Source organism: Lissotriton helveticus, chromosome 1_1, assembly GCF_964261635.1.
Source record: "Lissotriton helveticus chromosome 1_1, aLisHel1.1, whole genome shotgun sequence".
In the NCBI taxonomy this organism is placed as follows: Eukaryota; Metazoa; Chordata; class Amphibia; order Caudata; family Salamandridae; genus Lissotriton; species Lissotriton helveticus.
This window is the reverse complement of record NC_136057.1, coordinates 55,137,030-55,153,791: the sequence shown is the minus strand read 5'-3', so window position 1 is coordinate 55,153,791 and position 16,762 is coordinate 55,137,030. Positions and strand designations below refer to the sequence as shown.

General features: G+C 46.3%; 1 protein-coding gene across 1 annotated transcript in view; it reads left to right on the top strand.

The window, feature by feature from the left end:
• Nucleotides 1–16,762, top strand: part of LOC144758218 (uncharacterized) — a 174,300-nt gene that overhangs the window by 62,492 nt on the left and 95,046 nt on the right. The gene's annotated exons all lie outside the window — the stretch shown is intronic.

Genomic DNA, 16,762 nt, shown 5'->3' with positions numbered 1-16,762 from the left:
TTTTTCCTTTGTTCTTGCTCCTCCTGAGTCTTCGGTTTGTGTTGGGCCTGACTCTACAAAAGAAACCGCAGAGGTTGTGGTGGTTGATATGTTAGTTTGATCGTCACCCGGGGGGGTGCTAGTTGGTTTGCGTGGAGGTCGGGATGAGAAGTCGCTTTCCGAGGATGAGGTGTCGGTCTGAGCACTTGGTGGTCTGTTGCGTCGTCGTTGGGCATAAACGTCTGCCCACGAGTATACCTCGTCAAGTTTATAATCGAGGGTGTCCCTTCGAAATTTTCTTAGTTTGCGTTCATTAATTTCTTTGCGATGTTTCTCAAGGATGTCTTGAGTATCCTCTAAGGTCCGAGTGAGTTCTTCGGAGGAGAGCATGTTCCTTAATTCGTCATCAACCTCTTTAATGTCCTGTTCGAGTTCTTTAAGTATACCGGAAAGTTCTTCTACGATTAAAAGAATCAGGTCGAGACTGCATTTGTTGAGGATGGCGTCCCATTTGTCTTTAAATGCTTTGGAATTCTTACACAGAGATGGTCTTAAAGAGATCCTTAGGCCGCGTGGGATCCTGAGTGCTCGGTGATATTTAAGCAGGGTGCTCGCATGGAGCTTCTGATTGATATGTCTTTTGGAAAGGTAAAGCAATTGTTTGATGCATTGTTCTTTGTTGCGTGCGCTAGAGGTGGGGTTAACATCTTCCTCAATCAGCGAGTAAATTCGGTTGCGTTCTTCATCATCATATGCCAGAGTTTGGGCTCTGGCTTGTGTACTTTTGCTTATTTCGTCAAATTGCATTTTTGATGCGTGCTCCCACCGTTTGGCGGAGATGAACTGTTAAAGATGTGTGTGAGGAGGGGCACAGCCGTTTCGTTGGTTTACTTCTTTGGGCTGTTTGATTAGAGATTCTTTTCTTGAAATTTTCGCCACTCTGGTTTGTGCCTCGGTGAGAATGGTTTCTGGGTATCCTCGCTGTACAAAACGATCGTGTGTTTCTTTTATGCGAAGATTAGCTGTGTGTTCATCGGATACTATGCGTTTGACGCGTAGCATCTGTGAGTATGGCATATGTCTTTTAAGGGCTCCCTGATGGAAGCTAGAAAAATTTTGAATCTCAAATTGAACTTTCTTTGAGTCATCACTTTGAACTCCAACGTAGTGCCTCCATTGGGGATGTAGCTGCATCACGATGCCTACACCACAGTCTACTAATTAAACACGTTTTGACGGAAACGCGACCCACGAGTGCACACGAAACTGAACAAAACTTAATATTATAATTTTTCAACGACAACCTAAACGGCTGTGCCCCTCCTCACCCACATCTTTATCAGTTCATCTCCGCCAAACGGTGGGAGCACGCATCAAAAATGCAATTTGACGAAATAAGCAAAAGTACACAAGCCAGAGCCCAAACTCTGGCATATGATGATGAAGAACGCAACCGAATTTACTCGCTGATTGAGGAAGATGTTAACCCCACCTCTAGCGCACGCAACAAAGAACAATGCATCAAACAATTGCTTTACCTTTCCAAAAGACATATCAATCAGAAGCTCCATGCGAGCACCCTGCTTAAATATCACCGAGCACTCAGGATCCCACGCGGCCTAAGGATCTCTTTAAGACCATCTCTGTGTAAGAATTCCAAAGCATTTAAAGACAAATGGGACGCCATCCTCAACAAATGCAGTCTCGACCTGATTCTTTTAATCGTAGAAGAACTTTCCGGTATACTTAAAGAACTCGAACAGGACATTAAAGAGGTTGATGACGAATTAAGGAACATGCTCTCCTCCGAAGAACTCACTCGGACCTTAGAGGATACTCAAGACATCCTTGAGAAACATCGCAAAGAAATTAATGAACGCAAACTAAGAAAATTTCGAAGGGACACCCTCGATTATAAACTTGACGAGGTATACTCGTGGGCAGACGTTTATGCCCAACGACGACGCAACAGACCACCAAGTGCTCAGACCGACACCTCATCCTCGGAAAGCGACTTCTCATCCCGACCTCCACGCAAACCAACTAGCACCCCCCCGGGTGACGATCAAACTAACATATCAACCACCACAACCTCTGCGGTTTCTTTTTTAGAGTCAGGCCCAACACAAACCGAAGACTCAGGAGGAGCAAGAACAAAGGAAAAAGACCCCATTCCTCCAAACACGAGGAGCACATCCACCAAGAAGGACACCAAAGGCAAAAAGAACGTCTCGTAATCAACATCTCAAACGTTGTCATACCCAAACACCAAATTGACCTGCTTGAGAAGGGCACTTCATTCATCCCAGTAACATCTACCAACCTACTGGAACTTGAAGTTAGCACATTTAAATTTACGAGAAAACTCAGACTACGTCATTTTTTCGATAACATCATGTCACCAACTAACACATCAAGACCCGATGAATTACATGGGTTACGACCCACTAGTACATTTCAAGCACCATGCATCCACAAAAGTATAGATCTATTTGAAAACCTCGTTCGCAATGATCTATCCAAAATGAACTTCCACAAAAAATCTAAACATCAAAATCTCACTACCAAAGACCGTGATACGTTGAAATCCCTGGCCAACAACTCAAAAATTAAATGCATCAAAGCAGACAAGGGAGGTGCCCTTGTTATCATGGACTCAGCAATGTACTTTCAACGACTCCAGGAACACATTCAAGATGATTCCATCTACATGCAACTTGATGCTAATCCCACAAAAGAATTTTTCAACATTCTCCAAGAAATTGTGATCAAAGCACAACGCAATGGCATCATTGAAGACCGCACAAAGAACTTTCTCTTAACCGAGTTTCCCAGGAGTCCCACCATACAATTGAGCCCAAAAATTCACAAAGACCTTCACAACCCACCATTCAGGCCAATCGTATCAACTAGAGGATCATTGCATGAGCCACTGGCAAATTCATCGATAAATATCTTCAGCCACTTGTCTTTAAATCTACTAGTCACATTAAAGACACCACTGACTTCCTACTGAAACTTTCAAAAGTCCAAATAAACGAGGAGAAAACATACATTTTATGTACTGCCGATGTTAGTGCACTCTACACCTCAATACCCCACCAAGGTGGTATTGAAGCTATAGAAGCAGCCCTTCTCAACAGTGACATCGACCCTAATATGCAAGCATTCATCATGGAACTCATGGGTTTTACCCTCTACCACAGCTACTTTCAGAATGACAACAAGTGGTTCTTACAGTTATCCGGAATGGCGATGGGAAACTGCGCAGCTCCCACATACGCTAATATCTTCATGGAGAATTTCGAAAAACTTCACATTTATGCAGATCCCACCTTTCAAAACAATACCAGCATGTACGCACGGTATATCGATGACCTTTTCTTCATTTGGAGTAACACAGAACAATCTCTGTGTGAGGCCCTCACGAATCTCAACACAAAAGATGAGCGGATTCAATTATCTTGGCAAATTAGCGATCAGACCATCTCATTTCTTGACGTGAATGTCACGATCACACCTGAAGGCTTCAGCACTGACCTGTACAGGAAACCAACCGATCGCAACAACACCCTCCACTTTTCTAGCTTCCATCAGGGAGCCCTTAAAAGACATATGCCATACTCACAGATGCTACGCGTCAAACGCATAGTATCCGATGAACACACAGCTAATCTTCGCATAAAAGAAACACACGATCGTTTTGTACAGCGAGGATACCCAGAAACCATTCTCACCGAGGCACAAACCAGAGTGGCGAAAATTTCAAGACAAGAATCTCTAATCAAACAGCCCAAAGAAGTAAACCAACGAACCGTTCTGGTTTCCAAATTTTCCACATCAAGCGCCATGTACAAGAAGATTATCCTTAAACATTGGCCTATCTTACAAGTGGACCCAGATTTCCGGGACATTTTTCAACAACCTCCGTTATTTGCATACACTAGGAGTAAGAACATACAAGAAATCTTATCCAAACCAACCTCTAAACCTATTGTATACAAAGGCACACAACCATGCCTGAACTGCAGTCACTGCAATTCCATCATAAAAGGGAACACCATCAGACACCCAATGAAGGGCAATCCGATTAGACTCCAAGTAAATGCCACATGTGACACCTCGAATCTCATATACGCACTCAAATGCCCCTGTGGCAAACTTTATGTCGGCAAAACCGAACGCAAAATTAAAACACGGTTAAACGAACATAAATCAAACATCCGGTTGAAACATGAAAAATCCAACGTTGCCATGCACTTTGCCGAAGCCAGACATTCCATTGCCCAACTTCGATTCACTGTTCTTGAAACCATCTCCAAGAAAGAAGGCACCGACACACGTAAATTCCTACTTCAGAGAGAATTGGAATGGATATATCGTTTGCAAATGCTCAAGCCTTATGGTCTCAATGACCGGATTGAACTTAGTTGTTACCTTTAATTGAACTGATACATTATTCCTGCATTGTTTACATTATTTCTGCATTGTTTTATGCTTTTTCACTCTCAGTGCATTGTTCATACTTGCGGACCTACACCGCCCCGACACCCTTCCAAAATGGCCCCCACACTAGACCTTGATTTCCCGTTTCACCCACACATAGTCCTTCCTCTAACTGGTTCACGTGTTCCTTCTTTAAACCTTCCCGCGCCTTCAAGCACACTAGGCACTCCGCCCGAACCCTCTTTGGAAGCGAATGAGGTTTCCAACCCGCGATACGAAGTAAGTACTGTACTACACCGCCTGGACAGCTAACCACGCGTACCCTCCCCTTCACTTCCTACCGTATCCGTCACGCGCTGACGCTACTCGCCTCACTTCCCTCACTTTCCTTCAGTTTATTTTGCCCACACCATTGATCGGCACCATTAAATATAATCGGTCACATCCCACACTAGACCCCGGCCCTTACAGCTCCTTTTGATCTTCCTTACAGCGCTCCTTGACAAAGGGCTTCCAGCCCGAAATGCATCGGAGGCGTTCCCCCCTTTTCACCACCTACTACTAAGCTTGGATTAGATATGATTTGAATATCTATGGAAGAAATGCTACAACTTTTCAATGAATACATTTTGAATCTCAAATTGAACTTTCTTTGAGTCATCACTTTGAACTCCAACGTAGTGCCTCCATTGGGGATGTAGCTGCATCACGATGCCTACACCACAGTCTACTAATTAAACGCGTTTTGACGGAAACGCGGCCCACGAGTGCACACGAAACTGAACAAAACTTAATATTATAATTTTTCAACGACAACCTAAACGGCTGTGCCCCTACTCACCCACATCTGTAGAGTGGTTTGTGTCATTGAATGTGGGTTGCACACATGTCCAATGGTGACAATCGAAGGACGGGGGGTCATAGCTGTCCCCACGGTATGTCATCATTCAGTCCCCTTTTGTGAGATTGGATGCGAAACACCCATCTTTGTTCTTTCTCCAGAAGAAATCGCTCACTGTTTACTTGCTCTATCACAGTCCATGTTATTTCTTCTGGTCTGTGGTTCATCTCTAGGAAGTGATTGGTGAGTTTCGTGCTGGTTTTTTTACATTTGATGGTACTTTTATGTTCTCCTATCCGAAGTTTCACTGCCCTACTCGTCATTCCTACATACTCCAGCTTGCAGGGGCATGTGACCAGGTAAACGACATTCGTGCTGTTGCAATTACTGAAGCTTCTTTGCTCCCAACTGGTCCCATCGCTGAAGGTCACGCTGTTACTTTTCTTTGTGAGACAACAGACTTTGCAATTTCCACACGGATGGTGGCCACGTACAAAGTTGGGAGTGTGTTGCACAGTGCCACTGACAGATTTGGGTCTCGTGTGGACCAGGGCATCCCTTATGCTCCTTGCTCTCTTGTGAGAGAACATCGGTTTTGGTATTTGTAACCCACCACTATTTAAAATTTTCCAATTCCTGTTAATGATCTTAGTCACTTGGTTGGAACAGGTGTTGTAAGTGGTGATGCAGATTGGTCTTTTATCCTCGTCTTTAAGCACTTTTTCTTCCAAGAGGCTCTCTCGGCAGTTGTTTTTGGCCCGTTTGTATGCCTGATTGATGATCTTGTTTGGGTATTTCCTGGCTACCAGCTTCTTCTCTAGGTCTTTGGATTGTAGTTTAAAGTCCTTAATCTCCGTACAATTCCTGCGAAGGCGCAGGAATTGCCCATACGGTAGATTATCCCGCAGATGTCTCGGGTGGAAGCTGTTGTACAACAATAGACAATTCTTTGAAGTGTTTTTAAAATGGGTCGTGGTCATCAGTCTGCCGTCTTTGGGGAAAATATTCAAATCCAAAAACACCAAATTGCAATTGGAGGTGGTGCTAGTGAATTTCAAATAATCGTCTTGTAAATTTAACCAGCTCAGAAAATGTTTAGCTCTCCCTTCATCTCCATCCCAGATGATCAGGATATCATCGATGTATCGCTTCCATATCTTGATGTTATCTCTGTAGGGGTTGGTTGGATGCAGTATTTTATTCACTTCCAAGTGGTGCACGTACAGACCCGCTATGCTGGGAGCGAATGTGCTTCCCATGCTACAGCCATGTTTTTGTAGATATAGGGTGCCTTTATACTCAAAGAAGTTCTCCTTGAGGGCTAGGGAACAGCATTCCATCACCACATTCCGTGGTGTCTGGTATTCCCAGAAGTCTTCAAAAAGGACATCCTCTACAATCTCAAGGGTCGCGTGATGAGGTAAGCTGGTGTATAGGCTCTCCACGTCACAGCTAATTAATAGCTGGTTGTTAGGATCAAAGGTGATGTCTTCCAATAGGATCAATACATCCTTTGTGTCCCTCAGATACGTAGAGGTTTTTTGAACAATTGGCCTGAGGAAAGCGTCTGCAAATCTTGACACGGGTTCCAATACTGATCCGATGCCGGACACGATTGGTCTTCTCGGAGGGTTTTGTAGATTCTTATGAATTTTAGGCAGTGTATACAAGTAGGGGGTCCTGGGATTTTTTTGGCATAAGAAATCCCCTTCTTTTTTAGTGACCCATCCGTGTGTGACTGCTTCCTCTACCATCGTGCTGATTTTCGTTGCTATCCTGTTTGTGGGATCATTATGAAGAATTTCATAGTTCCTTTCATCTTGGAGCAGTCTCATGCATTCAATGTCATACTGGCTTGCATTTTGTATCACAGTTGCGCCGCCCTTGTCTGCTGGTTTTATCACTATTTGGTTGTTATTGCTCAACTCCCGTAGTGCTTGTCTTTCTTCCTTGTTGATGTTCTGAAAGGTGCTGCTCTCATGTGGATCTATATCCTCAAGTTCCCTCATCACCGCTTTTTCGAAAGTGAGTAGGTCGATTGGTAGGGTGTGGTTCATTGGTGTAAACGTAGATTTTGGTCTGAGATTAGTATCACCACGTGCACTCTCATCATTTTTATCTTTGAAGAAGACTTGCAACTTCAGACGTCGCATGAATTCTTGTACTTCCTTGCATAAATGGAATTTGTCCATATTGGCCGTAGGTACGTAACCCAGGCCCTTTTCCAGTACCGCAGTTTGTGCTTCTGTAAGTTCACAGTCTGAGAGGTTTACCACCAGGCTTACTTCTGGTTTTTCTTGGCGCCCGTCATGCTTCTCGTGGATACCCGTGGGGTCTCTTCCTCTCCTGCATTCCAGTGTACCGAGGTGCCTCTCCGGTTCCTTCCTCTGGTCTGTCCTTGGCGCGCCCCTAAAAAAGGTGCCGATTGGTCGAAATAGCCATAGTCTTGTTGTTGATAGCCCCACACGGGGAATGGGCCCTGTGGATGTTGAAATGGGGGTTGTGGACCATAATGTTGTTGTTGGGGATATATCATGTGGGGTTGGAAGGTATTCCATCCTCTTGGACCCCGGTAGTTCGATCTGCGAAAATTCCTCCTTCCACCTTGAGACCTTGGGCTCTTGTTGCGGCTGGAGTTGGACCCATTTGACCCAGTGTCCGATGACTCCTCATCTGTGTTGTCATTCACTGGTTTGTAAAAGACGATTACAAACCAGTGAATGACAACACAGATGAGGAGTCATCGGACACTGGGTCAAATGGGTCCAACTCCAGCCGCAACAAGAGCCCAAGGTCTCAAGGTGGAAGGAGGAATTTTCGCAGATCGAACTACCGGGGTCCAAGAGGATGGAATACCTTCCAACCCCACATGATATATCCCCAACAACAACATTATGGTCCACAACCCCCATTTCAACATCCACAGGGCCCATTCCCCGTGTGGGGCTATCAACAACAAGACTATGGCTATTTCGACCAATCGGCACCTTTTTTAGGGGCGCGCCAAGGACAGACCAGAGGAAGGAACCGGAGAGGCACCTCGGTACACTGGAATGCAGGAGAGGAAGAGACCCCACGGGTATCCACGGAAGCATGACGGGCGCCAAGAAAAACCAGAAGTAAGCCTGGTGGTAAACCTCTCAGACTGTGAACTTACAGAAGCACAAACTGCGGTACAGGAAAAGGGCCTGGGTTACGTACCTACGGCCAATATGGACAAATTCCATTTATGCAAGGAAGTACAAGAATTCATGCGACGTCTGAAGTTGCAAGTCTTCTTCAAAGATAAAAATGATGAGAGTGCACGTGGTGATACTAATCTCAGACCAAAATCTACGTTTACACCAATGAACCACACCCTACCAATCAAACTACTCACTTTCGAAAAAGCGGTGATGAGGGAACTTGAGGACATAGATCCACATGAGAGCAGCACCTTTCAGAACATCAACAAGGAAGAAAGACAAGCACTACGGGAGTTGAGCAATAACAACCAAATAGTGATAAAACCAGCAGACAAAGGCGGCGCAACTGTGATACAAAATGCAAGCCAGTATGACATTGAATGCATGAGACTGCTCCAAGATGAAAGGAACTATGAAATTCTTCATAATGATCCCACAAACAGGATAGCAACGAAAATCAGCACGTTGGTAGAGGAAGCAGTCACACACGGATGGGTCACTAAAAAAGAAGGGGATTTCTTATGCCAAAAAAATCCCAGGACCCCCTACTTGTATACCCTGCCTAAAATTAATAAGAATCTACAAAACCCTCCGGGAAGACCAATCGTGTCCGGCATCGGATCAGTATTGGAACCCGTGTCAAGATTTGCAGACGCTTTCCTCAGGCCAATTGTTCAAAAAACCTCTACGTATCTGAGGGACACAAAGGATGTATTGATCCTATTGGAAGACATTACCTTTGATCCTAACAACCAGCTATTAATTAGCTGTGACGTGGAGAGCCTATACACCAGCTTACCTCATCACGCGACCCTTGAGATTGTAGAGGATGTCCTTTTTGAAGACTTCTGGGAATACCAGACACCACGGAATGTGGTGATGGAATGCTGTTCCCTAGCCCTCAAGGAGAACTTCTTTGAGTATAAAGGCACCCTATATCTACAAAAACATGGCTGTAGCATGGGAAGCACATTCGCTCCCAGCATAGCGGGTCTGTACGTGCACCACTTGGAAGTGAATAAAATACTGCATCCAACCAACCCCTACAGAGATAACATCAAGATATGGAAGCGATACATCGATGATATCCTGATCATCTGGGATGGAGATGAAGGGAGAGCTAAACATTTTCTGAGCTGGTTAAATTTACAAGACGATTATTTGAAATTCATTAGCACCACCTCCAATTGCAATTTGGTGTTTTGGGATTTGAATATTTTCCCCAAAGACGGCAGACTGATGACCACGACCCATTTTAAAAACACTTCAAAGAATTGTCTATTGTTGTACAACAGCTTCCACCCGAGACATCTGCGGGATAATCTACCGTATGGGCAATTCCTGCGCCTTCGCAGGAATTGTACGGAGATTAAGGACTTTTAACTACAATCCAAAGACCTAGAGAAGAAGCTGGTAGCCAGGAAATACCCAAACAAGATCATCAATCAGGCATACAAACGGGCCAAAAACAACTGCCGAGAGAGCCTCTTGGAAGAAAAAGTGCTTAAAGACAAGGATAAAAGACCAATCTGCATCACCACTTACAACACCTGTTCCAACCAAGTGACTAAGATCATTAACAGGAATTGGAAAATTTTAAATAGTGGTGGGTTACAAATACCAAAACCGATGTTCTCTCACAAGAGAGCAAGGAGCATAAGGGATGCCCTGGTCCACACGAGACCAAAATCTGTCAGTGGCACTGTGCAACACACTCCCAACTTTGTACGTGGCCACCATCCGTGTGGAAATTGCAAAGTCTGTTGTCTCACAAAGAAAAGTAACAGCGTGACCTTCAGCGATGGGACCAGTTGGGAGCAAAGAAGCTTCAGTAATTGCAACAGCACGAATGTCGTTTACCTGGTCACATGCCCCTGCAAGCTGGAGTATGTAGGAATGACGAGTAGGGCAGTGAAACTTCGGATAGGAGAACATAAAAGTACCATCAAATGTAAAAAAAACAGCACGAAACTCACCAATCACTTCCTAGAGATGAACCACAGACCAGAAGAAATAACATGGACTGTGATAGAGCAAGTAAACAGTGAGCGATTTCTTCTGGAGAAAGAACAAAGATGGGTGTTTCGCATCCAATCTCACAAAAGGGGACTGAATGATGACATACCGTGGGGACAGCTATGACCCCCCGTCCTTCGATTGTCACCATTGGACATGTGTGCAACCCACATTTAATGACACAAACCACTCTACCTCTTTCCGGGTAGTATCTCATAACAACTGGCCAACACTAACAAGGATGACGTGATGTGCACCTGGCACAGGGAACCCCCGGTGGCATATCACTTGTCCAAGTGTGAATCATCCCATGCACAGCAACATCGTGCCACTAGGCTGTAATTCGTCATTCTGGTTATGACACTACACTGATGAATTCCATGGCTAACACCCGACTGACTTGTGAGCACTCTCCCACCATCCTACTGGCAAGCCTACCACATCCGTTCTGAACCGGCTCCACGAGGTGAGGTGATTCCTTGGTTGCTGGGATTAACTTGTGAGCAGATCTCCATGAACTCCAAATAATGCAGGAATAACATCATTACAAATTGAAAAATCGAATTTTTTATTCCCATTTTTATTCCCTTTTCTGACATTCAATTTTTCTTGATCTGTGAATAAATGGGGATCCCACCAGTTTGACTATAGAGATATTTGATGAAACAATATCTATTTACAATTATTCGCCATCTAAAGATTCACACATTGTTTCACTCGTTAGAGCCAGAGGCAGTGAAGAAAGACTTCCGTGTATTTTCCCCTCATAGTGCCAATTACCGTCAGCCATCTTTGAACTGAGCAGTCTAGTGTTTTCAACGACTGGCGTCTCCCGGAAGCAACCATCCACACGGACGGCAATTGCCGACAGTATATCTACAGCGCAGACGAGAGACCACGCGTCCTCGGAGCTGCACGGTAGGGGTGAGAGGCGATGCGCCAGGCCGGTAACGTGAGTAACAGACTCTGACCCTGAGTCTCTAAATAACGGGTGACAGGCTCACTAATGTATATGCCAGAACTTGAGTGTACCGCATCCAGTATTGAGGGCGGCAATATTTATTTATTTCTCCAGTAGACCGAGCAAAAACTTCCCCCGCCTGCCAGCTCATGGGGCACAGTCAAACGAACGATAAAGTATGTATACCATGAATGTATTGATTACTATCTTCAATCATACTGTGAGCTAGATTATTGACTTTTTAAAAAAAAACAGATGACCTATGGGTCTTCTTTCCTACCAGTGTGATTGGGTGTATGAGTGCGTTGAGCCACAAATGTATGGATGATGAATGAATAAATAACCGCCTCCAGCTGGACGGTTGCTTGGACAAATACGTCGGGCAGAGCGCCCATAATTAGGAGGTGCACATTGACCAATGCACAACAAACGTGACGAATGAATTGGCAGAAATTAAGACAGATTCTACTAAATTAGTAACGAATGTGACCTCACAGATTGATGTACGTCGAACGAACAGAAGTGAAAATACAAATATGTCTGTGCTTTCTTTCCCTTTTTCTCTTTTTCATTTACAGAGACCACTGGTCATTTCCTTTTGGCACTAATTTTTGGTGCTTTGCTTCACTAGGGCCAGCTCATGCCCCGAAGCATAAATATTCAGCTTATTTTTGCTGATATATTTATAGGACAGTAGGCATATTACTGTAGAACTGAGCTTTTTTCCTAGTAGGGATCACCGAAAGGTCCTGATGAGTAGGCAGTTGGGGACTGTCTATGAAACATGTCGACTTAGTAGTTAGTAATCACTCTACTTTTTACTCCCCTTTTTAACGTTTCCAGCTAGAGATACCAATAAAATGTATTTGTTCTACTAGCCAGGGAATTTTAAATTTTTCCATTTTTCTATTTTTTGTGCATTCACCAGTTAGATCCCTACACTTCACTGATATCACTACACCTACACATAGATCTGTCACTTTTACAGTGCTCCCGCGTAGTCCGTCTGGTCGCAGCACGCCCCGCCCCGTTATAGGGACGGGAAGACCCCTATGATGAAGCATGACACTAACGGATTTTTTTAGTGTGTGAGGGGTATTTTAACAAAGCACACGTGCTCTCATCTTTCCACCGCTAAGAGAGAGCCTATCACTTCACAATAAAACATAAAACCTTTAAATATTTGACACCTCTACATATTGATAGAATCCCTATGTTTACTTTTATTGCGATTACTCACCATCCTTATTTTGTCACCCTTTTTATTCAGCTGTTCAGTACTTTCTTTCAAAGTCTCTTTTCTTTTAATTTTACTTATCCGTGATCTCGCTGATGCTAGAACATGTCTCTCGTATCCTCTCTTTCTGAAACGTTTAAACGCATTATTAGCAGACTCTTCGAACTCCGGGTCATAGCTACAATGTTGCCTAGCTCTGATAAGCTCTCCATATGGGATTGCTTTCATCTGATGCGAGGGGTGCGCACCGGAAGCGTGCAGCACAGAATTGCACGATGTTTCCTTCCCAAATAGTCGACTATGTATCCCACCATCTTTAATGTATAGTTCTGTATCCAGGAATGCAATCTTATCTTTCATATGTTCATGAGTAAATCTGATATTAAAGTCATTATTGTTGAGGTGTCTCACAAACTCCTCAAGTTTCGTGCCGTCCCCTGTCCATACCATTAGGCAGTCATCAATGTGTCGCCCCCAGAATAAAATTGAGTCATTTCATTTGCTTCCCACGGTACTCCAGATCCACACCTCCTCAAGCCAACCCATGAAAAGGTTGGCATACGAAGGTGAGAACCTGGAGCCCATGGCAACACCTTGGCTCCAGGTTTTTGTCTGTACCATTTATCTTTAGGTTTAAAGTATTTTATTGCATTTTCGAGAAACAATACAAACAAATGAATACAGTCGTCTCAAAGAGGCAGTGCAAAGTTTCCGCCCCAGGAGCGCCATCAATGTGCAAGATACTGAAATCATAACATCCTTCAGAGCATAGAGCCAGGTGTGTATGCGGTGACGACAAGTTCAGGAACCAACATCCCCTTCCCCAACTCCCCCCCTCCCATCCCGCCCCCCAAATCCCCTTCCCCCCTCTGTCCGTGCTGTGCGAATGTCCACACCTCTATCACTTCCGCCATGGATCCGCCCCTCTCATCAGACAATCCTCCCGTGCAAACTAGGTGGGTGGGTTAGTCAGGGACGTTAGTCGTAGTAGCCTGAGATATCGGGGACAGGTAATTTCTTTGAATTCTGACTGTAGTAAGGTATGGAAAGGCTACCAGAGCTCTTCAAACTTATCCACCTCGCCCGCCACCATGAGGGACAACTTCTCCATTCCCAGAACGTGCCACAACCTATGTAACCAGCCAATAGTGGTGGTGAGTGTGGTGGTGCGCCAGTAGATGAGTATGTTCTGAATCGCCGAGCCCAAGGCGATCGCTATCTGTCTACCCTTTCTGGACCTCAGAGGATACATCAGGCCGTTGGGTAACCCTAGCAGGACATAGGCTGGGAAGCAAGGCAGTTCAATATCAAAGCACTGGTCTATCTCATCTAGGATCTCCTTCCAGTAGGGGCTCAATAAAGGGCAATCCCACAAGATGTGTGTAAGTGTGCCAATCTGTCCACATTCTCACCAACAGGTGCTTACAATGCTACGATTCATTTCATGCAGCCTCTGAGGCGTATAGTACCAATAGGTTGATATCTTAGTGAAAGTTTCGGTGAGCCCAGTGTGGTACGCAGAATGGCGAGTTCGGTAGGAAATGTGATCCCAGTCCGCGTGGCTCAGCGCCCTTCCCAGTTCCCGTTCCCAGCGCTCCCGCCTGGGGTTGTAAATGTGGAAAGGGGGGGGGTTGTAAGAGCCTGTATAGATCTGAGATGAGTTTGGAGTCTGAGGAGCGCGTCGCCAGCCACATCTCATAGGGTGTGAGTTTCCGGTCAGCTAGGCCACGCACCTGCGGCTGAAGGCGCACCTGCAGATACCGCATTCGTTCGGTCTCAGGCAGGCGGTATTCCCGTCTGAGATCCTGAAATGATATGGCGCCATCCGGGCCGTATATGTGAAACAGTGCACTGCATCTAGCCACCCGCCAGAGCGCGAATGCTCCAGGTTCCATCCCAGGGTGGAATTCTGGGTTCTCGAACAGTGGTGTAAACGGTGACGGGAAGGTGGTGAGCTTATGCGTGGCATTCACGGCGTCCCAGACTCGTAGCGGGACTTGCGTTATAAAGGACGCGTAGAGGTTGGGGGGACGGTGAGCTCTGCGCAGGAAGGGTATCTCCTGCAGGGTCCTGCCCGCCACCGCCTGGTCCTGAAACAGCCAGTGCTTATCAGATTCCCACTTGCTCCATTCCACTAAATACCGCAATTGCGCCGCCTGATAGTACTTGTGTAGATCCGGTATGCTAGGTCCTCCAGACTCAGGTGCCAGCGTGGACAAGGCCCTCTTGAGTCTGGGTTTGCGGCCCTGCCAGAAAAAGCGTGCGATGTCAGCGTGAGCTTGTCGGATCCATCCCTTCGGGGGTTGAAGTGGTAGGGCCCTAAACAAATACAATACCTGCGGTAAGAGAGTCATCTTCACCGCGGCTATCCTTCCCAGCAGCGACAAAGTTCCTTTGTTCCAGCGGGTCAATTCCTCCTTAATTTTCCTGCCTAAGGCTGCGTAGTTGGCTGTCACCATGGGAGGTAAAGAGGGTGCCAGTAATAAGCCCAAGTAGGGAACCAGGTCCTTAGACCAGCGCATGGGGAAGCGTCCCTGTAACTCGAGTCTCGTGGCAGTGGTCAGCGAGATGTCAAGGGCTGCCGATTTCCCCATATTCATCTTAAAACCCGCAACTGCGGCGAAGGCGTCCAACTCGGCGATGCAAGCAGGGAGCGCCCTCCTTGGGTCTTCAAGCGCTAAGATCACGTCATCCGCGTATAAACTAACGGTGTGAATATACCTTCCCATCCGAACGCCAGTCGCATCCGGATTCTGACTAATCCTCTGGGCAAATGGCTCCATATAAAGCGCGAAGAGTAGCGGCGACAACGGGCACCCCTGTCTGGTGCCCCTCTCTATCACAAATTGTCTGGAGCTGCAACCATTCACTCGTACCACTGCGGATGGAAATCTGTAACAATTGAATATCAAAGTGCGAAATTTCTCACCTATACCTAGTTTGCAAAGTACTCTCTCTAGGTATTGCCAATGTACCCGGTCGAACGTCTTCTGTGCGTCAACCGAAAGAAGCATTCGTTCCCCAGGAATACGGGAGGCCTTTTCCAGGATATGGACCACCCTCTTAGTGTTGTCCACCGTTTGCCTACCGGGGATAACCCCGCCTGGTCCGGATCCACCAGCCCTGGCAGATGAGGTGCTAGACGCGCCACTAGGATCCCAGTGTACAGCTTGAGGTCTACATTCAATAGAGAGATCGGCCGGTAGGAGCCGCATTCAGTCCGGTCCTTCCCCGGCTTGGGGATAACCGACACCGTTGCCTGGAGTAGATCCGGAGGGATAGCCCCCGGTTCAGAAAAGGAGTTGAAGAGTCGCGTCAGTAGCGGCGCCAGTTCCGGGCAGAACGTTTTATAGAAAAGTGAGGTGTAACCGTCGGGTCCCGGGGCCTTCCCATGTTTGAGTCGGGAAATAGCCGTAATCACCTCCTCGGTCCGAATGTCCCACTCCAAGTGTTCTGCCTGTTCCGGGGCAAGGGTGGGGAGATCTACCGAAGCTAGGTAGTCAGCCTCGGCCTGCGCCGAGGAGAGCTCGCCCGCATATAAGTCGGCGTAGTATCGACGGAAACCGTCCGCAATCTAGCCATCCTCCGTGGCCGTCGCCCCGCCGGAAACTGATAGCTCCTTCACCCGATGGTTTTGGTGTTTTACACGAAACTTGTTCTCCAGAAGCCGGCCGCACCTGTCACCGCCAGTGTAGTACGTGTGTTTCAGGCGTAACGCTGTGTACTCCGCTCTATCCATGTCTAGTGCAGATAGGAGTTTTCAGGCAGCTTTGAGTTGCCCCCAGACTCTAGGGGCTCCCGTTCTCTGATGCACCTGTTCAAACTCCCTTACCTTGCTCGTAAGTTCGTCTCTCTTTTGTTGCCGTTCCCTATTCTCCGCAGAGGAAATGGCGATAAACTCACCGCAGAGCACCGCCTTCAAGGCGGACCACTGTGTCGCTCGAGTGGTGTCGCCATTATCATTGTGCCGCTGATATTCACTAATCGAGTCTCGTATATGTTTTACAACCGATTGCTTATGCAACAGGGTATCCCGGAGGCGCCAGACCCCTCTTAAGGGAGACACCGGCGGTAGCTGGAAAGTGCCTGTCACTGGG